This window comes from Lithobates pipiens, unplaced genomic scaffold, assembly GCF_037356315.1.
Source record: "Lithobates pipiens isolate NorthernLeopardFrog02 unplaced genomic scaffold, aLitPip1_a1.2 Scaffold_10, whole genome shotgun sequence".
Lineage (NCBI taxonomy): Eukaryota > Metazoa > Chordata > Amphibia > Anura > Ranidae > Lithobates > Lithobates pipiens.
Genome location: NW_027507686.1, coordinates 107,646,764 through 107,668,673, shown reverse-complemented (window position 1 = coordinate 107,668,673; position 21,910 = coordinate 107,646,764). Strand labels below are relative to the sequence as shown.

Genomic DNA, 21,910 nt, shown 5'->3' with positions numbered 1-21,910 from the left:
CAGTCTCCCATCCAGGTACTAACCAGGCCTGACGCTGCTAAGCCTCTGAAATCAGACGAGATCGGGTGCTTTCAGGGTGATGTGGCCGTAGGTGATCTCTTTGGGCACTCTCAACCCTCTTGTTAAACGCGAAGATGGTCACCTTGGGAAACAAGCGAAAATAAACAGGTAAACGCCAACAACATAAAAAGAAGCCTACGGCATCTGGTATTCACAGATGGTCTCCCATACAGGTATTAACCAGGCCGTACACTGCTAGGCCTCCGAGATCAGATGAGATTGTGCGCTTTCAGGGTGATGTGGCCATAGGTGTTCTATTTAGACACTCTCAATCCTCTTGACAAATACCAAGATGGTTATCTTGGGAAACAAGTGAAAAAAAACAGGTCAACGCCAACAACATAGACCCTGGCGGTCTCCCATCTGACCCAGAACCTGCTTAGCCTCTGAGATCGGCGCTTTCAGGGTGATGTGACCTCAGGCGAACGCTTTGCGACATACTCAAAACTCTTGACTGATGCTAAAATGGTCACCTTGGGAAACAAGCGAAAGAAAAACAGGTCAAAGCTAACAATATAAAAAGATTCCTACGGCACCTTTAATTAGGTACTATCCAGGCCGGACCCTGCTTAGCCTCTGAGATCAGATGAGATCGGACGCTTTCAGGGGGATGTGGGCGTAGGAGATTTCTTTGGGCACTCTCAGCCCTCTTGACAAATGCCAAGATGATCACCTTGGGAAACAAGCGGAAAAAAAAAAAAACATGTCAACGCCAACAACATAAAAAGAATCCTACGGCACCTGGTATTCCCAGTTGGTCTCCCATCCAGTTACTAATCAGGCCCGACAATGCTTAGCCTCCGAGATCAGACAAGATCAGGCACTTTCAAGGTGATGGGGCCATAGGCGATCTCTTCGGGCACTCTCAACCATCTTGACAAACGCCAACATGGTCATCTTGGGAAACAAGCGAAAAAAAACAAGTCATTGCCAACATTGGAGGCTAAGCAGGGTTGGGCAATCAGTTTCCTTGCCTGAAATAGGCATCTCAGAACTGCCATCTGGCTACTTCCCGGGTTTCCAACTCCTTCAACTAATCCCAGGAGACAATACTTCGCCTCCATCCTGGTGGAGGTTCCAAACACCCGATCAATGGTTCCTGTCACCTCTGTCCAGTAGCGGATCAACTTCGGGCATCTCCAAAACATGTGCATCATGTCTCCCCCCATGTTCCCGCACCGGGGGCAACTTGCGTCCGGCCGTTCGGCCAAACTGAAAAAGTTTACGAGGAGCATAATAGGTTCTATATAATAAGAACAGATGTGACATCCTCTGTGAGGAGAGCCACAATTCACCACAGGCAGGATTCCTGTGGCCAATTATAGCTCAGGGGGGTTTAGTACACACCCCACGCTATATAAGGACGCCAGCGCGGCGGCCTTGTATAGTGTGTTGCGGTGGTCAGGGAAAGAGGAAGATAGGCAGGGACAGTGTCTTTACTGCTTGGGAACCTGGCACTGTTACAGTGGGTGTTATGTGCCTCCTGCACAGTACACACCTGAAGCTACCCTTTATTACTGGTGTTCAATTTCTGCAATACATGCATCTGCAGTGCAGAAGTTAGAGTGGGTGTTGTGTGCCTCCTGCACAGTATACACCTTATTGCTGGTGTTCTGTTTCTGTAATACAGGAACCTAGCACTGTTACAGTGCTAGGGTGTACAGAGAAGCTGGTATATATAGAAGACTACAGCATACAGAAGAAAGGCTAGTGAATACAGAATACAGACTCGTGTATGTAGATAGGCTTGAGTATACAGAGATGCTAGAGTAAACAGTGAGGCTGGGGTACACAGAGAGGCTAGTTTAAAGAGAGGCTAGTATATACAAAGATGTTAGTGTATATAGAGAGGTTAGTGTATAGAGAGAGTCGAGTGTATACAGAAAGGACAGTGCGTATAGAGAGACTAGTGTATACAGAAGACAGGCTTGGGTATACATCCAAGCTGACAGTGTATACAGAAGACTGGGTAGTGTATACAGAGATTCTAGTGGGTACAGAAGACAGGCTGGTGTATTCTAGCTAGTTTTTACAGTCTAGCATATACAGAAGACAGGCACTGGTATACAGAGGGTTTAGTGTATTACAGAGATGCAAGGGTGTACAGAGAAGCTAGTATATATAGAAGACTACAGCATACAGAAGAAAGGCTAGTGAATACAGAATAAAGGCTGGCTTCTACGGAGAGGCTAGTGTATGCAGAACACTATCTAGGGTATAAAGAGAGGCTAGATTATACAGAGAGGCTAGTGCATAGAGTGAAGCTATTGTATATTAGAAGCCTGGTTAGTGTATACAGAGAATCTAGTGTGTACAGAAGAAAGGCTAGACAGGCTATAAAGAGAGACAAGTTTTTACAGAAGACAGTTTGGGGTATACAGAGATGCTAGTTTATACAGAGAGACTAATGTATACAGAAGACAGGCTAGGGCATACAGAAGACAGAAGACGGGCTAGTGTATTCAGAACATAGGCTAGTGTATATCGAAGACAGGCTATTGTATGCAGAAGATCGGCTAGTGTAAACATGCTGGTGTATATAGAGAGGCTAGTGAATTTAGAGGGTAGGCCAAGTGATAACAGAAGACAATCTGGGCTATACAGAGACATTTCATCATTTCATCTAGCTCACATCTCTAATGGAGTTTGTCTCATTGCCATGTTATGCCTTTTCATTCTTATGCTAAATATAGATCACTACACGATTTTAATCATCCACATCAAGCATGCAATAAAACTATCATACATCAAAATAAACCATGTACTCTTTTGCTCTATTTTGCATATTTGTACCGGAACTGTGAGTATGTGACAGTCCTGACACACCATCCTGACTTATTTTTCTTTATTTCTTATTAGAAATGGAGAGTACTATCTCAAAATCCGCTTAAATCTATTCACTTCCATGAGTTCTACCGCTTATTGTACCTTAATGCAAGTGGGACGGTTTACTTTATCAATAATACATTAATACATGCAATTACATTCACATCATGCATACATCCTAATGTAAGCTGTCTATCACTATTAATGTTCATGGTTACTGATACATTATGCCGATAACCACTGTAAACGGAAAACAGTCAGTGTAAGCCGTCTTCGTGCGTAACAAAATTAATGGAACGATTTACACGTTGGAATTTTCAAGCTACGTCAATTTACTCGTAAATACCCTTTAGCTGCTTAGCTCACACTTTGCTGTAAGTAGCCGCGTTTACATGTAAGTAACCAATGGGGATTGACATTTCATGTCCATCTCACATCTCTAATGCATTTCCGATCTCTTTTAAACTGCAATACTTAATCTGTGCAATATTAAGTAATATTTAGCTGCTTAGCTCACACTTTGCTGTATGTAGCCGCGTTAACTGTATTAATGGTTACATGTAAATAACCAATGGGGAATGACATTTCATGTCTATCTCACATCTCTAATGCAATTTTTCTCTTTGCCATGTCATACTTTGCCAGTTATTATACTTTCTCATTCGATAGAAACCTAGTCGTTGCTGATATTTCATGATTACAGCAATTTTCTCATCTAATTGCTATTCCGACATTCTGCCTTGGTATTACTTTGCAACGCTCTATTGAACAATGTAAAGGTAAGCTAGATATTTTGTGTATTTCCACTTAAACTCGACCAATATATACTGTCTCAATATTATCCTTTCTAATTTTGCTAAATTCGATTATAGAGTTTGCTATGTCTAAATCCAGGTTACCTACTCACCTTTTTTACGTATACTGCTAATTTTAGGATAATACAAAACCATCTTATTGCTTCTTTACACGCTGCACATATTAAGAGTAATACAATGCTACCGATGTGAACAGTTTAATTGCTCTTCTCACATTTAGCTGGTATCTCTCTGCTATAGGAAACTGAATTTTTACCACAACGATCACTCATCTAATATCAGTCCACTCAGTGCTACCGGGATAACGTTTACATTTAGAGTAATGAAATGATTTCTCAGTCATTTTGGAGCTACTTGCAACTAACGCTTCCGATCTCTTTTAAACTGCAATACTTAAGCTCTGCTTTTGCAGAATATTTAGCTGCTTAGCTCACACTTTGCTGTACGTAGCCTTGGGGATTGGCATTTCATCTCTAATTCATATTCACATTTCTAATGCAGTTTGTCTTTTTGCCATGTCATCCTCTGTTAGTTTTTATGCTTTCTCATCCTTGTGCTATATTTGGGGTATATTCACTACATGATTAAAGACATGTAATGAACCTGATTGATAAAACCTACACACGTCGTTGCTGTTATTTCGTGTATTTCCACTTAAACCCGACCTGTATATACTGTCTCAATATTAATTTTAGAGTTATTTTGCTATATTTATTATTAGTATAAACAGATTACTATCTCTAAATCCTGGTAAACCAACTCACACTAAACCGTCTAATTTCTACCTTACCCGCAGCACATATTAACATTTAGCCGGTATCTCTCTGCAATAGTAAAACGAAATGTGTAGATCACTCATCTAATATCGTCTTTTCAGTGCTACCGGAACAACTTTTAAATTTAGAGTAATGCAACGATTTCTTATGAAGTTTTTATGAAGGTTTTATGAAGCTACTGCAACTAACGCTTTGGATCTCTTTCCTGATAAATTACGCTCTGCAATATTAAGCCATGTAAATTGTCCTATTGGTCTGCTAACAATGCTATGTATAATAATACAAATCTTTTAAAAGCAATATCGTCTCACTGCAATACTTACACTCTGCATAATATATATGAATAATGCGAATAATGATAATAATGCTAATAATAAAGTCGTCTAAAACTCGGCTATAAGTAGAGAATAAAACTATCTTACATCAAAATAAACCATGTACTGCCAAACCAATAACGGCCAATTACTTAACGTCTATCAGTCAATGACTTAACAAAATAAACTTAGCACTCTTTTGCTCTATTTTGTATAGTTGTAGTTCTCCACATTAACTGTCCCATTGATATCACCACTGACAACACACCACTTTTTAACATCACCAAAATATGAAAAAAGCACTTTACATGTTTCAGAAGTAGTTGCATTAGCAAAACATAAAGTCCTGTCTTCTTTACACGCTAGCTTTTCTGTATACATTAATCTCTCTGTGTACAGTGTAAGCCTATCTGTAAAAAAAAATAGCCGGTCTTCTGCATACTCTAGCCTCTCTGTGTAACACAGTCTCTCTCTGGATTCCCTAGCCTCCATCTCTGCATACCCAGGACCTTCCTCTGTATAATCAAGCCTATCTGTATACACTAGCCTGTCTTTTGTACAAATTAGCTTCTGTGTAGCCGGTCTTCTGTATACACGAGCCTCACTGTTTACTCTTGGTTGTCTTTTGTATACACTAGCATCTCTTTATACATTAGCTCTCTGTATACCCAAGCCTCTCTGTATACACTAGTCCACCGGTATACACTAGCAAGTCTGCATACACTAGCCTCTCTTTGTAACCCAACTTCTCTCTCTGTATACCTTAGCCTCCATCTCTGCATACCCAGGACGTTCTTCTCTATAATCTAGCCTATGTGTATACACTAGCCGGTCTTCTGTACACATTAGCCTCTCTGTATAAACTAGCCGGTCCTCTGTATACACTAGTCCATCTGTATACACTAGCAAGTATGCGTACTCTAGCCTCTCTCTCTGTATACCTTAGCCTCCATCTCTGCATACCCAGGACGTTCTTCTGTATAATCTAGCCTATCTGTATAATCTAGCCTATCTGTATACACTAGCCTGTCTTTTGTACACATTTGCCTCTCTGTATAAACTAACCGGTCTTCTGTATACACTAGTCCGCCTGTATACACTAGCAAGTATGCATACTCTAGCCTCTCTCTCTGTATACCCTAGCCTCCATCTCTGCATACCCAGGACGTTCTTCTGTATAATCTAGCCTATCTGTATACACTAGTGACCATCTTGGCATGTGTCAAGAGGGCTGAGAGTGCACAAAGAAATTGCCTATGAGCACAACACCCTGAAAGCGCCCAATCTCGTTTGGTCTCAGAGGCTAAGCAGGGTTGGGCCTGGTTTGTACCTGGATGGGAGACCACCTGGGTTTTTCAGATGCCGCAGGCTTATTTTTATGTTGTTGGTGTTGACCTGTTTTTTTCGCTTGTTTCCCAAAGTGATCATCTTGGCATTTGTCAAGAGGGTTTAGAGTGCCTAAAGAGATCGCTTACAGCCGCATCACCCTGAAAGCACCCTATCTCTTCTGATCTCAGAGGCTAAGAAGGGTTGGGCCTAGTTAGTACTTGAATGGGAGACGGCCTTGGAATACCAGGTGCCGTATTCTTCTTTTTATGTTGTTGGCGTTGACCTGTTTTTTTTTCGCTTGTTTCCCAGGGTGACTATCTTGGCATTTTTCAAGAGGGATGAGAGTGCCCAAAGAGATTGCGCCCAATCTCCGCTGATCTCAGAGGCTAGAAAGGGTCGCGCCTTGTTAATACCTGGATGGGAGACCGCCTGGAAATACTAGGTGCGGTAGGCTTCTTTTTATGTTGTTGGCGTTGACTTGTTTTTTTTGTTTGTTTCCCAAGGTGACCATCTTGGCGTTTGTCAAGAGGGTTGAGCGTGCCTGAAAAAATCTACTATGGCTGCATCACCCTGAAAGAGCCAAATCTCATTTGATCTCAGAGGCTAAGCAGGGTTGGGACCTGGTTAGTACCTGGATGGGAGACTGCCTGGGATTTCTTGATGCCATAGGCTTGTTTTTTAAGTTGTTGGCATTGACTTATTTTTTTTTTTTTGTTTTATTCTTTTATTAAGTATAAGTAGAACAACATAAATATAACAGTCAACCATACAGCATGACCCAGGGTCACAATTACATGGTAACAAAAAATAGGCAGCCAAATAACTCTGGGTTCTCAGAGGGGAGTCCTAGAGTTTCATGCAGAAAAGAGAGAAACCCCACCTCGGACATGTAGTACAGTATAACTAATGCAGCTCCGTTTGGACTTTAGCCAAAATTTTTATATCTGCTTGGAGCAGCGAGATGGGGCGATAGGAATCCGGGGAGTGGGTATCCTTTCCTGGCTTGGGTATCACTATAATAACTGCCTGCCGTAGAGTATCAGGTAGGGACCCGGAGTCAAATATGTGTGTATATAATCTCAACAATTCTGGCACTAGTGTCTCAGAGTAGTGGGCATAAAAATCCAGGGGAATACCATCCAGTCCAGGGGCCTTAGCCGTTGCAAGGGATGCCACTGCTAGCCTAATCTCATCTGCCGATATCGGGGCCTCAAGAGACTCAACCTGAGCCTCAGACAGGTAGGGAAGAGAGATATCTCGGAGGTACGCCCCCGTCTCAGTTCTCGGCCTATGCACCTGCGACTCATAAAGGGCAGCATAGTAAGCACGAAACATGGTGGCCACTGTTGGTGGACCAGTCAACTCCTCACCCCCATTGTCAGTCAACGAAACCACCACCGGGGGCTTGGAGTCCCGATGCGCCAAGTAGGCCAGCAACTTTCCCGCCCTCTCTCCTTGTTCAAACACCCGTTGCTTAACAAAAAACAACTTTTGCTTAGCCTGTTCAATGTGGAGGTGATCTACTAGCCTTGTGTGGTGACGTAATACCTGGGCCTTAGCAGTTGTGGGTTCAGTAGTGAAGTCAGTGGTCACCGAGTCCAGCTCCCATAGGGCATTAGATAGCAAAGTCTTGGAGGTACGCTTCAACCGGTTAATCCGGTGTGTTAAATTGGAGCGTACGTGCAGTTTAAAAGCCTCCCAGGTACAGTCAACCGGAGCCGTCCCCTGATTAGTAGTAAAGAAAAACCCCCATTCGTCCCCTAAGTCTTCGCTGGCTGGGTACAACATGGCGTACTTGAGGTGAGGTGCCCTAAGGCGCCTCTTGACTTCCACGAATCGGGAACGACGTTTTTGAACTTCTGCGGAGAAGTCAGGAAACACTGAGATATGTCCGTTCTGAAACGGGATGTTGCCTTTTCATGAGTAAGGCGACGTATGGCATCCCTATCCCGGTAATTTAACAGCTTAGCAATGCACGTGCGAGGAGGTGCCCCCTCCGGCGGCGGGCGGGCGGGCATTCTGTGGGCCCTTTCAATAATAAATGAGGTAGAGAACGCTTCCCTACCGTAGGCCTTAATCAGGAGAGATTCCAAAAATGTCGCCGGGTCAGCCCCCTCGGAGCCCTCCGGCAGGCCGATAAAGCGGAGGTTAGATCTGCGGGCCCTATTCTCAAGGTCGTCCTGTTTCTGGGCCAGCTGCTGGAGCTGCCTTTGCACATCCTGTTGGGCATGCTGCAGAGGGAACAGGTCATCTTCGGCCTGACTGATCCGGGTTTCAGTTTCCTTCACTCTGTCATGCAGTTTAGCCATGTCCTGTCGGATAAGTGAGACATCCACCCTAACCTCCTCAAGTTTAGTTGTCAGTGTGGTCTGGCAGGTAGAAATTGCCTCAAGCACCTTCGCCGTGTCTGAGGTAGCAGGTTCTGCAGCCGGAGTGGACTGTCCGCCATGTTGGCCCTCATAGTCCCGCCGGAACTTTTCAAGAGATGCCGCCGCTGCAGACTGCTTCTTCGTCGGAGACATCGTCCCAATGTATACACAAGAAGGTAGCGGGTATTACACCGGTAAAATCGTAGGTAAAACAGTTAGAGGGCACCCAGGATCACTACAGGAGATCGCGGTAGGAGCGGAGCTCAGGTCACAAGCGTCCTACTCCATTGCTGTCCAGGCCACGCCCCGTGCCACAGGCTTCTTTTTATGTTGCTGGCTTTGAACTGTTTTTTTCGCTTGTTTCTCAAGGCGACCATCTTGGCGTTTGTCAAGAGGGTTTGGCGTGTCTTGAAGAGAACGCTTACGGCCACATCACCCTGAAACGATCTCGTCTGATTTCAGAGGCTTAGCAGCGTCAGGCCTGGTTAGTACCTGGATGGGAGACTGCCTGGGAAGACCAGGTGACATAGAAAGATCTGGCCTGGTTAGTGTCTTGATTGGGAGATCGCCTGGGAATACCGGATGCCGTAGGATTCTTTTTATGTTGTTGGCTTTGACCTGTTTTTTTTCCCTTGTTTCCCAAGGTGACCATCTTGGCATTTGTCAAGAGGGTTGAGAGTGCACAAAGAAATTGCCTACGGGCACAACACCCTGAAAGCGCCCAATCTCGTTTGGTCTCAGAGGCTAAGCAGGGTTGGGCCTGGTTTGTACCTGGATGGGAGACCGCCTGGGTTTTCCAAATGCCGCAGGCTTCTTTTTATGTTGTTGGCGTTGACTTGTTTTTTTTGTTTGTTTCCCAAGGTGACCATCTTGGCGTTTGTCAAGAGGGTTGAGCGTGCATTTGATCTCAGAGGCTAAGCAGGGTTGGGACCTCTCAATGCCATAGGCTTTAGTTTTAAGTTGTTGGCATTGACTTATTTTTTTTATTTTTATTATTCTTTTATTAAGTAGAACAACATAAATATAACAGTCAACCATACAGCATGACCCAGGGTCACAATTACATGGTAACAAAAAATAGGCAGCCAAATAACTCTGGGTTCTCAGAGGGGAGTCCTACAGTTTCATGCAGAAAAGAGAGAAACCCCCACCTCCGACATGTAGTACAGTATAACTAGTGCAGCTCCGTTCGGACAAATGTAATCATGGAGAACAACTGGGACCACAGCGAGCCAGCTTATCATGACCTACGTGAACCAGAGTAAAATATGAGCCGGTCATGTCCAGAACCCTGGGATTCTTCTGGGTCCCGAAGGCTAGTAAGGAGACAAAGCATAGTCAAAAGGGAGGACGTGGGAAGAAGAGAGTGCAAAGACGGAGAGAGAGGAGGTGGGGGGATGGCGGTGGGGAAAAAAAGAAAAATAAAGACAAAAAGGGAGGGGGGGAATGCCACCCAGGGCAGACATGGCCTACGTAGGTAAACGTTAGATGTTCAGTCGTTTTCTGGGACAGAGGCACTGCTCACCTCCCGAATGTAGTCTCGAGTACCAGTAAAATACCTCCAGGGCCTCCATGTAACACTAAATGCCTCTTCAGTGTTGTGAAGGGTGGCGGTCAATTCTTCCATCCGGAGAATATGATTGACTTTGGAATACCACAGCACCTTGGATGGGGGCTGAGGCTGCCTCCACAGTGCGGGAATGCAGGCCCGGGCGGCATTCAGGAGTTGCATCGTGAGGGTTTTTTTGTATTTTCGAACAGGCTGTTCGGTCAAGTGTAGAAGGCACGCTGCTGGGAACCCAAAAGTTCCTCAAGGCCGGGCATGCCGAGAAAAGGTGTCCCATGGTCCCCGTATCTGAATTTCACCTCCAACAAACATCCGGGATCGATCTATCCATTTTATTCAGAAGGTATCGGACTCTATACCAGCGTGAGACTATCTTGTATTCTGATTCTTGATATTGGTCTGCTTTATGTACTAAGGTCAGGATCTTCCCTATCTGTTGTGGGGTAAATGTGATGCCTAAGTCCCTCTCCCATTTGTGGATAAATGGTGGGGGTCGACTCCTCCTCCTGACTACTCAATAGGTTGTACAGGAGGGTGAGGGTGTGTCGCCCAGGTTCCCTTTTGTGACAGATGGATTCATAGGGTGTCAGGTCTCTAGGAGTGTAGGGGGCCCTTTGTATGGCCAGAAGAAAGTGACGAAGTTGATAAGCACTAAACAAGTCAAGCGGAGGGTCAGAAAGCTCGGCGACAGTTTGCGTGGTCGGGAGCCCTCCCGAGGGCCACACCTCTCCCAGACGCTGTTTCCCCACCACTGTCAACTGTCGCAGTTTATTGTTGGTAAATCCCGGTGGGAAGTCTGGATTACCTATAACTGGAGTCATTGGTGATGGCAGGGGAGCAATGTGTGTGCAGCGGAACAACCTCCGCACAACAGCCTACGTAGCTCCCACTACGGGGTGACCTCTGAGGTCTTTTGGTAGGGAGGACAGGAGCTACACGGGGAGGTCAATAGGGGAATGGATCCATCCTCAATCTCCATCTCCACCCACTGCTTGTGTGGGCCATTACAATGCCAATCAACGACTCTCGCTAGCAGAGTCACTCTGTAGTATTGTCTGAGATCTGGGAGACCCAGACCCCCCTTGTCCTTTGGTCTGGCAAGCAATTGCAAACGGGCTCTGGGTGGTTTGCGCGCCCAAATAAAGTCCCGGACCAGCACCTGCAGTTGTCTGAAAAAAATTGGGGGTAACCGGATCGGTAATGTCTGGAACATGTATAAGATCCGCGGGAGGGCCGTCATTTTGAATGCATTACAGCGCCCGAACCAGGTCAGTGTTAAAGCATGCCAGTTTCCCAAATCAGATTTCAGTCTATCCAGCAGAGGGACAAAATTAAGCGGGAACAATTGCGCTAAATCCGCTGCGATGTCAACGCCCAGGTAACGTATAGATTTTTCAGCCCAGTAGAAAGGAAAAGCGGAGCGGAGCCTCTTGGCCTCACCATCCGGGACCGATATAGTCAATACAGCCGACTTGGCGCAATTGATTTTATAGTTTGATAGGCTGCCGTATCACTGTAGAGACGCAAGTATATTGGGAAGCAAAATGTGTGGATTGGAGACGGAAAAAATTAGATCGTCAGTGTACGCCGCAATTTTGTGGTGTGCCGAGGGTTTAGATATGCCAGTAATATTCGCGTCATTCCGAACGTGACATATAAGTGGTTCCAGTGTCAGAATAAAAATTAGGGGAGACAGAAGGCACCCCTGCCTCGTCCCATTAGTGATGGGGAAAGAGTCCGAGCACCACTCGTTCACCCGTACCGCTGCCGACGGCGTGGAGTAAAGCGACATTACCCAGCTCATCATGTTGGGGCCAAGACCTATATGTTCCAGGGTGGCCTGCATAAAGTGCCAGGCCACCCTGTCAAAGACCTTCTCCGCGTCCGTTGACAACATAAGCAAGGGCCTTCCCTGTACATGCGCCGCATGGATTTAATTGAGGACTCGGGCCGTATTGTCTCTAGCTTCCGACTTATTTTTTATTTTTTTGCTTGTTTCCCAAGGTGACCATCTTGGTGTTTGTCAAGAGGGTTAAAAGTGCCTGAAGAGATTGCCTACGGGCACATCACCCTGAAAGCACCCGATCTCGTTTGATGTTGGAGGCTAAGAAGAGTCGGGCCTTGTTAGTAGCTGGATGGGAGACCGCCTGGGAATACCAGGTGTCATAGACTTCTTTTTATGTTGTTGGCGTTGACCTGTTTTTTTTTCGCTTGTTTCCCAAAGTGACCATCTTGGTGTTTGTCAAGAGGGTTGAGAGTGCCTGAAGAGATTGCCTATGGCCACATCACTCTGAAAGCACCCAATCTCGTCTGATCTTGGAGGCTAAAAAGAGTCGGGCCTGGTTAGTACCTGGATGGGAGACCACCTGGGAATACCAGTTATTGTAGGCTTCTTTTTATGTTGTTGGCGTTGATTCGGTTTTTTTTTTTTGCTTGTTTCCCAAGGTGACCATCTTGGCATTTGTCAAGAGGGTTGAGAGTGCCCAAAGAGATCGCTTACAGCAGCATCACCCTGAAAGAGCCCTATCTCTTCTCTTCTCTGAGGCTAAGAAGGGTTGGGCCTAGTTAGTACCTGGATGGGAGATGGCGTTGGAATACCAGGTGCCGTATTCTTCTTTTTATGTTGTTGACATTGACCTGTTTTTTTTCGCTTGTATCTCAAGGTGACTATCTTGGCATTTGTCAAGAGGGTTGAGAATACCCAAAGAGATTGCCTATGGGCACATAACCCTGAAAGCGCCCAATCTTCTCTGATCTCAGAAGCTAAACAGGGTTGGGCCTTGCTAGTACCTGGATTGGAGACCACCCGGGAATACTAGGTGCTGTAGGCTTCCTTTTATGTTGTTGGCCTTGACCTGTTTTTTTTTTCACTTGTTTCCCAAGGTGACCATCTTGGCGTTTGTCAAGAGGGTTGAGAGTGCCTGAAGAGATTGCCTGAAGAGATTGCCTATGGCCACATCACTCTGAAAGCACCCAATCTCGTCTGATCTTGGAGGCTAAGAAGAGTCGGGCCTGGTTAGTACCTGGATGGGAGACCGCCTGGGAATACCAGGAGCCATAGGCTTATTTTTTTTTTTCTATTTAGTAGTATGCGACATACAATGCAAAGGCAACTACACAGAATGTGTGATACAAATAGTTACAAACAAACGATCATATTGCATGGATATCAGAGCCAATGGTAAGAAGTCCGAGGAGAATAGCACGTGTACAGCTTTGCGGTCATATCAAGATGAGATTAAAGCTCCATCTCGTTGGGATCCTCTACCACTTAAAATATTATTGATACTAGCCCCGCTACCCTCGAAGAGTTTAGATATCCATAGATAGGGGAAGAGTATTGTGTAGTAGTCAAATGGGGTCGGAACATACCATTTTCTTTTCCCTTTTTTGAGTTAAGAAGGGAAATAGTAGAACTGAAAGGAGGGAGAAGGGGAAAGAGAAGATTGGGGAAGGAAATGGCAGAAAAGGAAAAGAAGGGGTAAGGGGGTGTCGTGGGTAGAGTGGATAGAATGGGGTCCCCTCCCAGGGAGCAAGAGACGCCCTCGGCTCACTAGCTCATCAGCTGTCCAACGTTTGGAACAGCGATCTCCAACGATCACCATGAGCTTACTGTGTCTCGCGGAGGTATTCTTCCGAAAAGCTAAACTGGGTCCAGTAGAACCATCTGTTCCCATGCTCCTCCATTTTATCCCTTATTGTGGCAGTCAGGTCTTCCATTCGTTCAATATCATTTACCCTTGCGAACCACTGGGTCACCATTGGAGCAGATTGCTCTTTCCACTGACTTGGGATGCAGGCCCTAGCTGCATTGAGGAGATGTTTAAGTAAGGACTTATGATAACGCTTTCTCGACATAGGAGTTAGATTGAGAAGAACTGCTGCGGGATCATTGGCTAAGGAAATGTCTGTGAACTTGTGGATGAGTCTCAGGACAGGCTGCCAGAATGTTTGTAATTTAGGGCATTCCCAGAAAATGTGGAGAATGGTGCCAGCCTGTTGCCCACAGCGACAGCAGCGGTCAGATTGACCGGGGAATATTTTGGCCAACACCACCGGTGTACGATACCAGCGTGTGATCAGCTTATATGAGATCTCCTGATATTTACGGCAGAGTGACGACTTATGGGCGAAAAAGAGTATTCTGTCCTTCTGTGGTTTGGAGAATGTAGTTTGTAAGTCCCTTTTCCATTTAGCTAGGAAGGGTGGATCCGTGGAGGATTGTGCGTCTGTCAGGATTTGGTAGGACCTAGAGAGGGAACCACGAATTGGGCCATCATCCAGGCAAAGTTCCTCGAAGGGGTGGAATTGTCTAGAGAAGAACGAATGGTTAGGTAGTGATCCGAGGAAATGGATTAGCTGTCTAGCTCTCCAGCTATCCAATGCAACAGGTACTTGCTCTAGCAGTATGGTCCCCATGGGAATCAAGCCCGTGGGTCCAGGCGCCGCGCAGGCGCCGTTCAGCTTCGGAGATTTTCTGAAGCTTCGTCTGCTCCGTACTGCGCATGCGCAGTACGGCGCGGACACTATATCATGGCCGGACAGTATATGGCAGAACACCGGCACCAGTCAACCACCGGTGTCATGTGCGTCGCTGTGTAATATAGAGCAGGGTCCGGGAAGCCAATACCTCCCCGCAATTTCGGTCGCAATAGCATTGCCCTACCAATACGCATATGTTTTCCGCGCCAGAGGAACTTGATAAAGATTGAGCGAACCGCATGAAAGAAAGTCTGGGGTATTTTGATAGGTAAGGCTTGTAGTAGATACAGAAGTCGTGGCATCGCGTTCATCTTCAACACGTTACAGCGTCCGAACCATGACAGAGCTAGTGGGTCCCATCTTTTAATAACTAGACCATGCTTTACTCCACGCCGTCGGCAGCGGTACGGGTGAACGAGTGATGCGCGGACTCTTTCCCCATCACTAATGGGACGAGGCAGGGGTGCCCTCTGTCTCCCCTAATTTTTAATCTGACACTGGAACCACTTATATGTCACGTTCGGAATGACCCGAATATTACTGGCATAGCCAAACCCTCGGCACATCACAAAATTGCGGCGTACGCTGACGATCTAATTTTTTCCTTCTCCAATCCACACATTTTGCTTCCCAATATACTTGCGTCTCTACAGCGATATGGCAGCCTATCAAACTATAAAATCAATTGCGCCAAGTCGGCTGTATTGAATATATCGGTCCCGGATGGTGAGGCCAAGAGGCTCCGCTCCGCTTTTCCATTCTACTGGGCTGAAAAATCTATACGTTACCTGGGCGTTGACATCGCAGCGGATTTAGCGCAATTGTACCCGCTTAATTTTGTCCCTCTCCTGGATAGACTGAAATCTGATTTGGGAAACTGGCATGCTTTAACACTGACCTGGTTCGGGCGCTGTAATGCATTCAAAATGACGGCCCTCCCGCGGATCTTATACATGTTCCAGACATTACCGATCCGGTTACCCCCAATTTTTTTCAGACAACCGCCCAGATACCATTTGCAATTGCTTGCCAGACCAAAGGACAAGGGGGGTCTGGGTCTCCCAGATCTCAGACAATACTACAGAGTGACTCTGCTAGCGAGAGTCGTTGATTGGCATTGTAATGCCCCACACAAGCAGTGGGTGGAGATGGGGATTGAGGATGGATCCATTCCCCTATTGACCTCCCCGTGGCTCCTGTCCTCCCTACCAAAAGATCTCAGAGGTCACCCCGTAGTGGGAGCTACGTTGGCTGTTGTGCGGAGGTTGTTCCGCTGCACACACATTGCTCCCCTGCCATCACCAATGACTCCAGTTATAGCTAATCCAGACTTCCCACCGGGATTTACCAACAAGAAACTGCGACAGTTGACAGTGGTGGGGAAACAGCGTCTGGGAGAGGTGTGGCCCTCAGGAGGGCTCCCGACCACGCAAACTGTCGCCGAGCTTTCTGACCCTCCGCTTGACTTGTTTAGTGCTTATCAACTTCGTCACTTTCTTCTGGCCATACAAAGGGCCCCCTACACTCCTAGAGACCTGACACCCTATGAATCCATCTGTCACAAAAGGGAACCTGTGCGACACACCCTCTCCCTCCTGTACAACCTATTGAGTAGTCAGGAGGAGGAGTCGACCCCCACCATTTATCCACAAATGGGAGAGGGACTTAGGCATCACATTTACCCCACAACAGATAGGGAAGATCCTGACCTTAGTACATAAAGCTTCCATCGCAAACCAATATCAAGAATCAGGATACAGGGGGGGCATGACCGGAAGCGGACCTGTATGGACGCTCACTGAGGCAGCTCTCTCCTCAGCCCAGCCACAGCAGCACGTAGGGAGACAATCTGCACCCATCCGATGGGGAGATCGAGGGCCACCCACTCCACGGCTACTAGGGGACCCTCTGCCGTTCCTCCGGGGCCCGCAGCCGACCTCCGGACCTATTTTTCTCCGTCGGACGCTCCGGCCGGCGGGCCTCCCAAGATGGCGCCGGCCGCGCTGGAGGCGCCGTTACAGGCCTCATCCCCGGCCTCGAGTAAGAGGGGCGGCTGCCGGTCGGGCACCGCGGCGGACGGGACGCCTCCTCCATCCAGGGCAGCCGACCGGATTCCCGCAGCGGTGAGTGCTAGGCAGCCCCCGCCCGCACACCAGGCCACCAGATCAGGCCCGAGGCCTACAACGAGGCCCCTCTCTCCGGACGCTGGCGCACCCAACCCCCCACGGCACTCTGAGCAATACGCGGCCATGAGGGACCTGAGCCCACTGCAGTGGGGCCAGAGATCCCCTCCGCACAAGACGCCCGACTGGGAGCAGGTCAGTGGGGAGGCCTGGGGGGAGGCAAGTGGCCGCACCATGCCGGGTCAGTACCCAGGGTACTTGGGGCGCGGATCCCCTCCCCCCCCAACGGACACACAATGCACGGGGGCCCTCCCTAGGCTGCTGCGGGCGGCATCGGACCCCCTCCTCCCCACTAGTTCCCTGGGGTCCCCTCCTTCCATGGAGGACACTGACTTTCCAGCCCTCCCCCCCCCGGGAAACCCGCTACCCTGGCCTCAGCGGGGACAAGGGGGTGTGGAGGAGCCCCGAATGGACCAAGGAGTCCGGTCCCCATCACCCAAGCCCCAGAGACAGTCCTCCTCGTGGGCCCCTAACCCGCAGCGACACCGGAGTGGCTCCCCGGCCCCTGTTGCGCATAGATCGGGCTTAGACCCGTTTCGAGAAGTGGGACGGACCCGCATGACTCCCCTGGCGCAACCACCTCCTCGGCACGGGGTGTGGGATTCCCATACCGGGCCCCCCCCAGACTCACGGGAGACAGACGATGGGCCCCACGGACCTCCACTGCCGTCCCTTCTGTATCCGACTGGGGGCGACCCCGGGGGGCCCCCCCCGCCCCTGCTCCCGCAATGGCAGCAATACCTACAAGCAATCCCCACTAAGGAGGACTTTAGGCAATTGATAGAGGATGTTAAATCAACCTGTCGCTCAGAAATACAAATGTTGCACTCCGGTCTCAAGCACTTAGCGGATCGGGTGGAGATGGCCGAGGAGGAGATACAGGAGACTAAAGTGGCGATCCACAGGACCCAAGCACAAGGTGCCGACCATCGTATGCTCCTGAGAGACATGCAGCGTCATGTGGAGGACCTGGATAACAGGGGGCGTCGGCATAACATAAGAGTGCGGGGGATTCCAGAAGCGGATGGGCCGGAAGATCTCCAAATTATCCTGCAAGAAATATTTAACAACCTTCTGGGGGAACCCCCCTCCAAGTTTATTGAAATGGACAGAGCTCACAGGGCCTTGCGCTCCAAAGGCGCGACTTCTACCCCCAGGGATGTCATCTGTAGAATCACTTCGTTCCACATAAAAGAGGACATAATGAGACAAGCCCGCCTGGCCCGGGTGGTGACCTTTCGTGACATCCAAGTGCAGCTCTTCCCAGACCTATCTTGGCTCACACTGCAGAAGCGTAGAATTCTTCAACCATTGCTTCGTACATTGCAGGATGCTCATATTCCATACCGCTGGGGATATCCGTTCGCTCTTACAGCTAAACATCAAGGCAAGACGGCAACCTTGCGGTACCTGGAAGATCTACGAACCTTTTGTGAGGACCTGGGGCTTCAACCTCCCCAGCTGCCTGACTGGGATCTTGTGGCTGCGCAGCCCCCCACCCCAACCCTGTGGCAGAAGGTCCCCTCCCGCCAACGCCCTCGCAACCGGGAGGCCCCTAAGAAGACGGCCCGCCAAGGAAAGGGCTGAAGTTCTGCATGGCGGCAATTTTTGTGTATCTTTTTCTCCTTTTTTGATCCCGTAGGCCCGCGGGGCGTAAGGGATCGCGGCCCGTTTTGTTTGTTGGTTGGCCGGTGGACTGATGTCCGGACTCTCCGAACTTGCCCTCTTTTTCTGCCTCAAGAGCTCCCGTTTTTTACTTATTTTTTCTCCTCCTACCAAGTGCCTTCGTGCTGATGTTGAATTATGTTTTTCTTAAGGCTGATGTAAATGTGAGACTGAGACCATGGGTTTGTCACTGTCTCTGTGTCACCCCCCTTCTACCCGGATGCATTGGTGTTGCATCCGGGATCTTGGGAACTGTCTGGCGGCTGCCGTCGCAGGGGCGTTCCTTCAGCTCCCCCCCACCTCTTGCCCCCGGCTTTACCTACGCCGATTGACGGGGGGGCTGGACTCCCATGCGGCCGCCAGGCCCGGCCCTCGGGTTCGGGTTCTGGTGGCCCCCTGGGAATCCGATCAGACTTGAGCGATCTGCCTGTTCATGGTCTCCTATGGTTCAATTTTGTAATGTACAATAGTTGTTTATTTAATGTGTGCACCTATGTTTGCGATACTAACCTCTTCTTTCTCTCCCCTTCTCTGCTTTTTCCTCTCCCTCTCCCCTCCCTGTACTCTCACCGTGTCGTGGTTGGTGGGCATCGTGGAACTCCTCTTAGAGCCCTTTCTCCGGAACAAGCTACCTCCTGGCTCCTGGCGGTCGTCCTGCATGGTAGATTATGGGTAAGACCCAGCTTACGTTCTCATCCCCCTGACATGACTGATGGCTAAGATTTTATCCCTAAATGTCCATGGACTGAATTCTAACGGGAAACGGCATCTGGCACTTAGGGAATTCAGGCAGTCGGGAGCGGATATCGTCCTTGTCCAGGAGACGCACTTTGATAAGGGGGGGTCCTTCGCTTTCGCCTCTCGATACTTTCCTTTAGCTTACCTATCCTCGGGACCTCACAGGAAGGCCGGCGTGGCCATCCTGATACGTCATGGAGCCCCTTTCACCTACCTTGATCACTATGGGGATCCTGGGGGAGGCTTCTTGATACTTAAGGGCAAGTGGGGATCCCAGCCAATTACCCTATGTACCCTGTACGCCCCAAATGTCCGTCAACATAGCTTTCTCTCCAGACTCCTGTCCCGCTTGTTCAAGACAGATCATGGTTACTTAGTGGTGGGGGGTGACTTTAACATGGCTCACTCCGCTATTGCGGACCGTTTGGCGACGTCGACCCGGCCCCCCTCCGCTAAAGTACTTAGGGATTCGAAACTGTTTCGCCAGCTGACCCGCAGACACGCTCTTTTTGACGTCTGGCGGGCCCTTCACCCGGCGGACCGGCAGTATACGTTCTACTCGGCCCCGCACCAGCTGCACTCCCGCATAGACTACTTTTTTACCAACAATTCCACGCTGAGAGTGGCCCGACGGGCCCATATCCTACCAATTTCATGGTCGGACCACGCGCCGATCCTATTAACACTGGATCTAGCGGCTCCAGTAAGTAGACCCTACAATTGGAAACTCAACACCTCTCTCCTGCAACATTCCCCATCACAGGCGGAACTGGTCTCAACCTTGAAACTCTACTTGGCTGAAAATGCGACCCCGGACATTGCTCTCCCCACTTTGTGGGAGGCCCACAAGGCGGTCATCCGTGGAAAGTGCATGGCTCTGTCTTCTGCCTTAAAGAAGGACGCAGAGGCCGCTAGATTGCGAACGGAAAAGGAGCTGGGGCAGCTGGAAAGGGATATGCAGGCTTCTCCGTCACTGCGACTCCTCCGGAAGATCACTAAGCTTCGCACGGTGCTTAAGGATCTGGCGCTCCGCCGGGTAGAAAAGACTATGCTGCGGGTTAGGCAGACGTACTACGACAGGGGCAACAAGGCGCACTCACTCTTGGCGAGGAAACTTAAAGATAAAACCCTCCTCTCTACCCCACATCAGATTAAAACTAAAAACAACACAGTAGTTTCTCACCCTAAGGAGATAGCAGACACATTTGCGAAATTTTATGAGGAGCTGTACAACAGCGACGACATACCCAGTGCTCCCCTGTCGGCGGAGCTTTCCCAGCGTATGCACCAATATTTGACAGACAGTGGGATCCCCCGCATTCGAGATCTGGATATGGCCTCTCTGAATATGCTCATTACGGAGGAGGAAATAGAACTGACCGTCAAGTCACTACCGGCTCATAAATCCCCGGGTCCGGACGGTTTACCCTACGAATACTATAAAACGTTTCTGCCCCTTCTGCTCCCTTACTTGGGCAGATTGTTCAATGCGTTTCTGTTACATACCCCGGTCCCTTCCGATATGCAACGCTCCTTCCTCACCCTGATACCGAAGCCCGATAAGGACCCCATTCTCTGTGCCAATTATAGGCCCATTGCACTCCTGAATGCAGATCTGAAGATCTTTACGAAACTCCTTTCCCTCCGGCTCAATAGGGTCCTACCCTCCCTCATCCATAAAGATCAGGTGGGATTTGTCCCTCTTCGCCAAGCCGGCGACAACACTAGAAAGGTCATAGATTTAGTCGACGTGGCGAATAGGGGGGGCATCCCGTCTTTGCTTCTGAGTTTGGATGCGGAAAAGGCATTTGATAGACTGGGGTGGCCCTTCCTGTTCGCCACGTTGCAGCACATGGGGATGAAGGGACCGTTCCTGCGGGCAATACGCCACCTTTATTCCAACCCGTCCTCCCAGGTTAAGACCCCCTTCGCTACCTCCTCGGCGTTTTCGGTCTCCAATGGCACGCGCCAGGGCTGTCCCCTGTCGCCTTTATTATTTGCTATCTGCGTGGAACCCCTGGCGGCGTCCATCCGGCGGAACCCGAATATCAGGGGCGTCCCGGTTCGGGGCAGGGAATTTAAGGTGTCGTTGTTTGCGGATGATGTCATCCTCACCCTGACCCAGCCCAGGATATCCCTGCCTAACTTACATAAGGAGTTGGACCGCTACAGCGCCCTATCGGGCTATAAAATTAATGCTTCCAAATCAGAAGCCCTCCCGGTAAACATGCCGTCCCCGGAGGTCGAACATCTCCGAGCCACTTTTCCATACCACTGGAAAACTGATTCCCTGAAATACTTGGGGATTCATATCACCCCGACCTTCGACTCTCTGTATCAGGCAAACTTCCCGCCCCTATATGGCGTCATTAGGCAATTACTTTCCCAATGGCGGAAGCACCAGATCTCCCTCTTTGGTAGGATAGCTTCGGTGAAAATGACGATTCTCCCGAAACTCCTCTACCTTTTCCAGACCCTTCCTATCCCAGTACCATATCACCACCTGAGAAAATTACAGGCGGACCTGCTAGATTTTACATGGAACTACAAACGTCATAGAATCCCCTGCTCGGTAATGACAGCCTCTCGCTCAGCCGGGGGACTGGCGTTTCCGGACCTGGTAAAGTATTTCCAAGCGGCTCAGCTCCGGGCAGTGACCTCCTGGTTCACCCAGAGGTCGTACAACAGATGGACGGAAATTGAGAAGCTCTGGTTGGCTCCAGTGCACCCTAATAGTATGCTATGGAGCGCCCCAGCACTAACCCCCCGGACCCAACTGCTAGGAT

At 48.8% G+C, this 21,910-nt stretch overlaps 1 non-coding gene and 2 pseudogenes across 1 annotated transcript; 2 read left to right on the top strand and 1 right to left on the bottom strand.

Moving 5' to 3' along the window:
* Positions 1-789: 789 nt before the first annotated feature.
* Positions 790-908, bottom strand: LOC143948564 (5S ribosomal RNA; annotated as a pseudogene).
* An 11,420-nt stretch (positions 909-12,328) lies between these two features.
* LOC143952500 (5S ribosomal RNA) lies at positions 12,329-12,447 on the top strand (annotated as a pseudogene).
* A 554-nt stretch (positions 12,448-13,001) lies between these two features.
* LOC143942784 (5S ribosomal RNA) lies at positions 13,002-13,120 on the top strand. The gene has a single exon (XR_013264837.1). It is a non-coding gene; the product is annotated as a 5S ribosomal RNA (ribosomal RNA).
* The last annotated feature ends 8,790 nt before the right edge of the window (positions 13,121-21,910 follow it).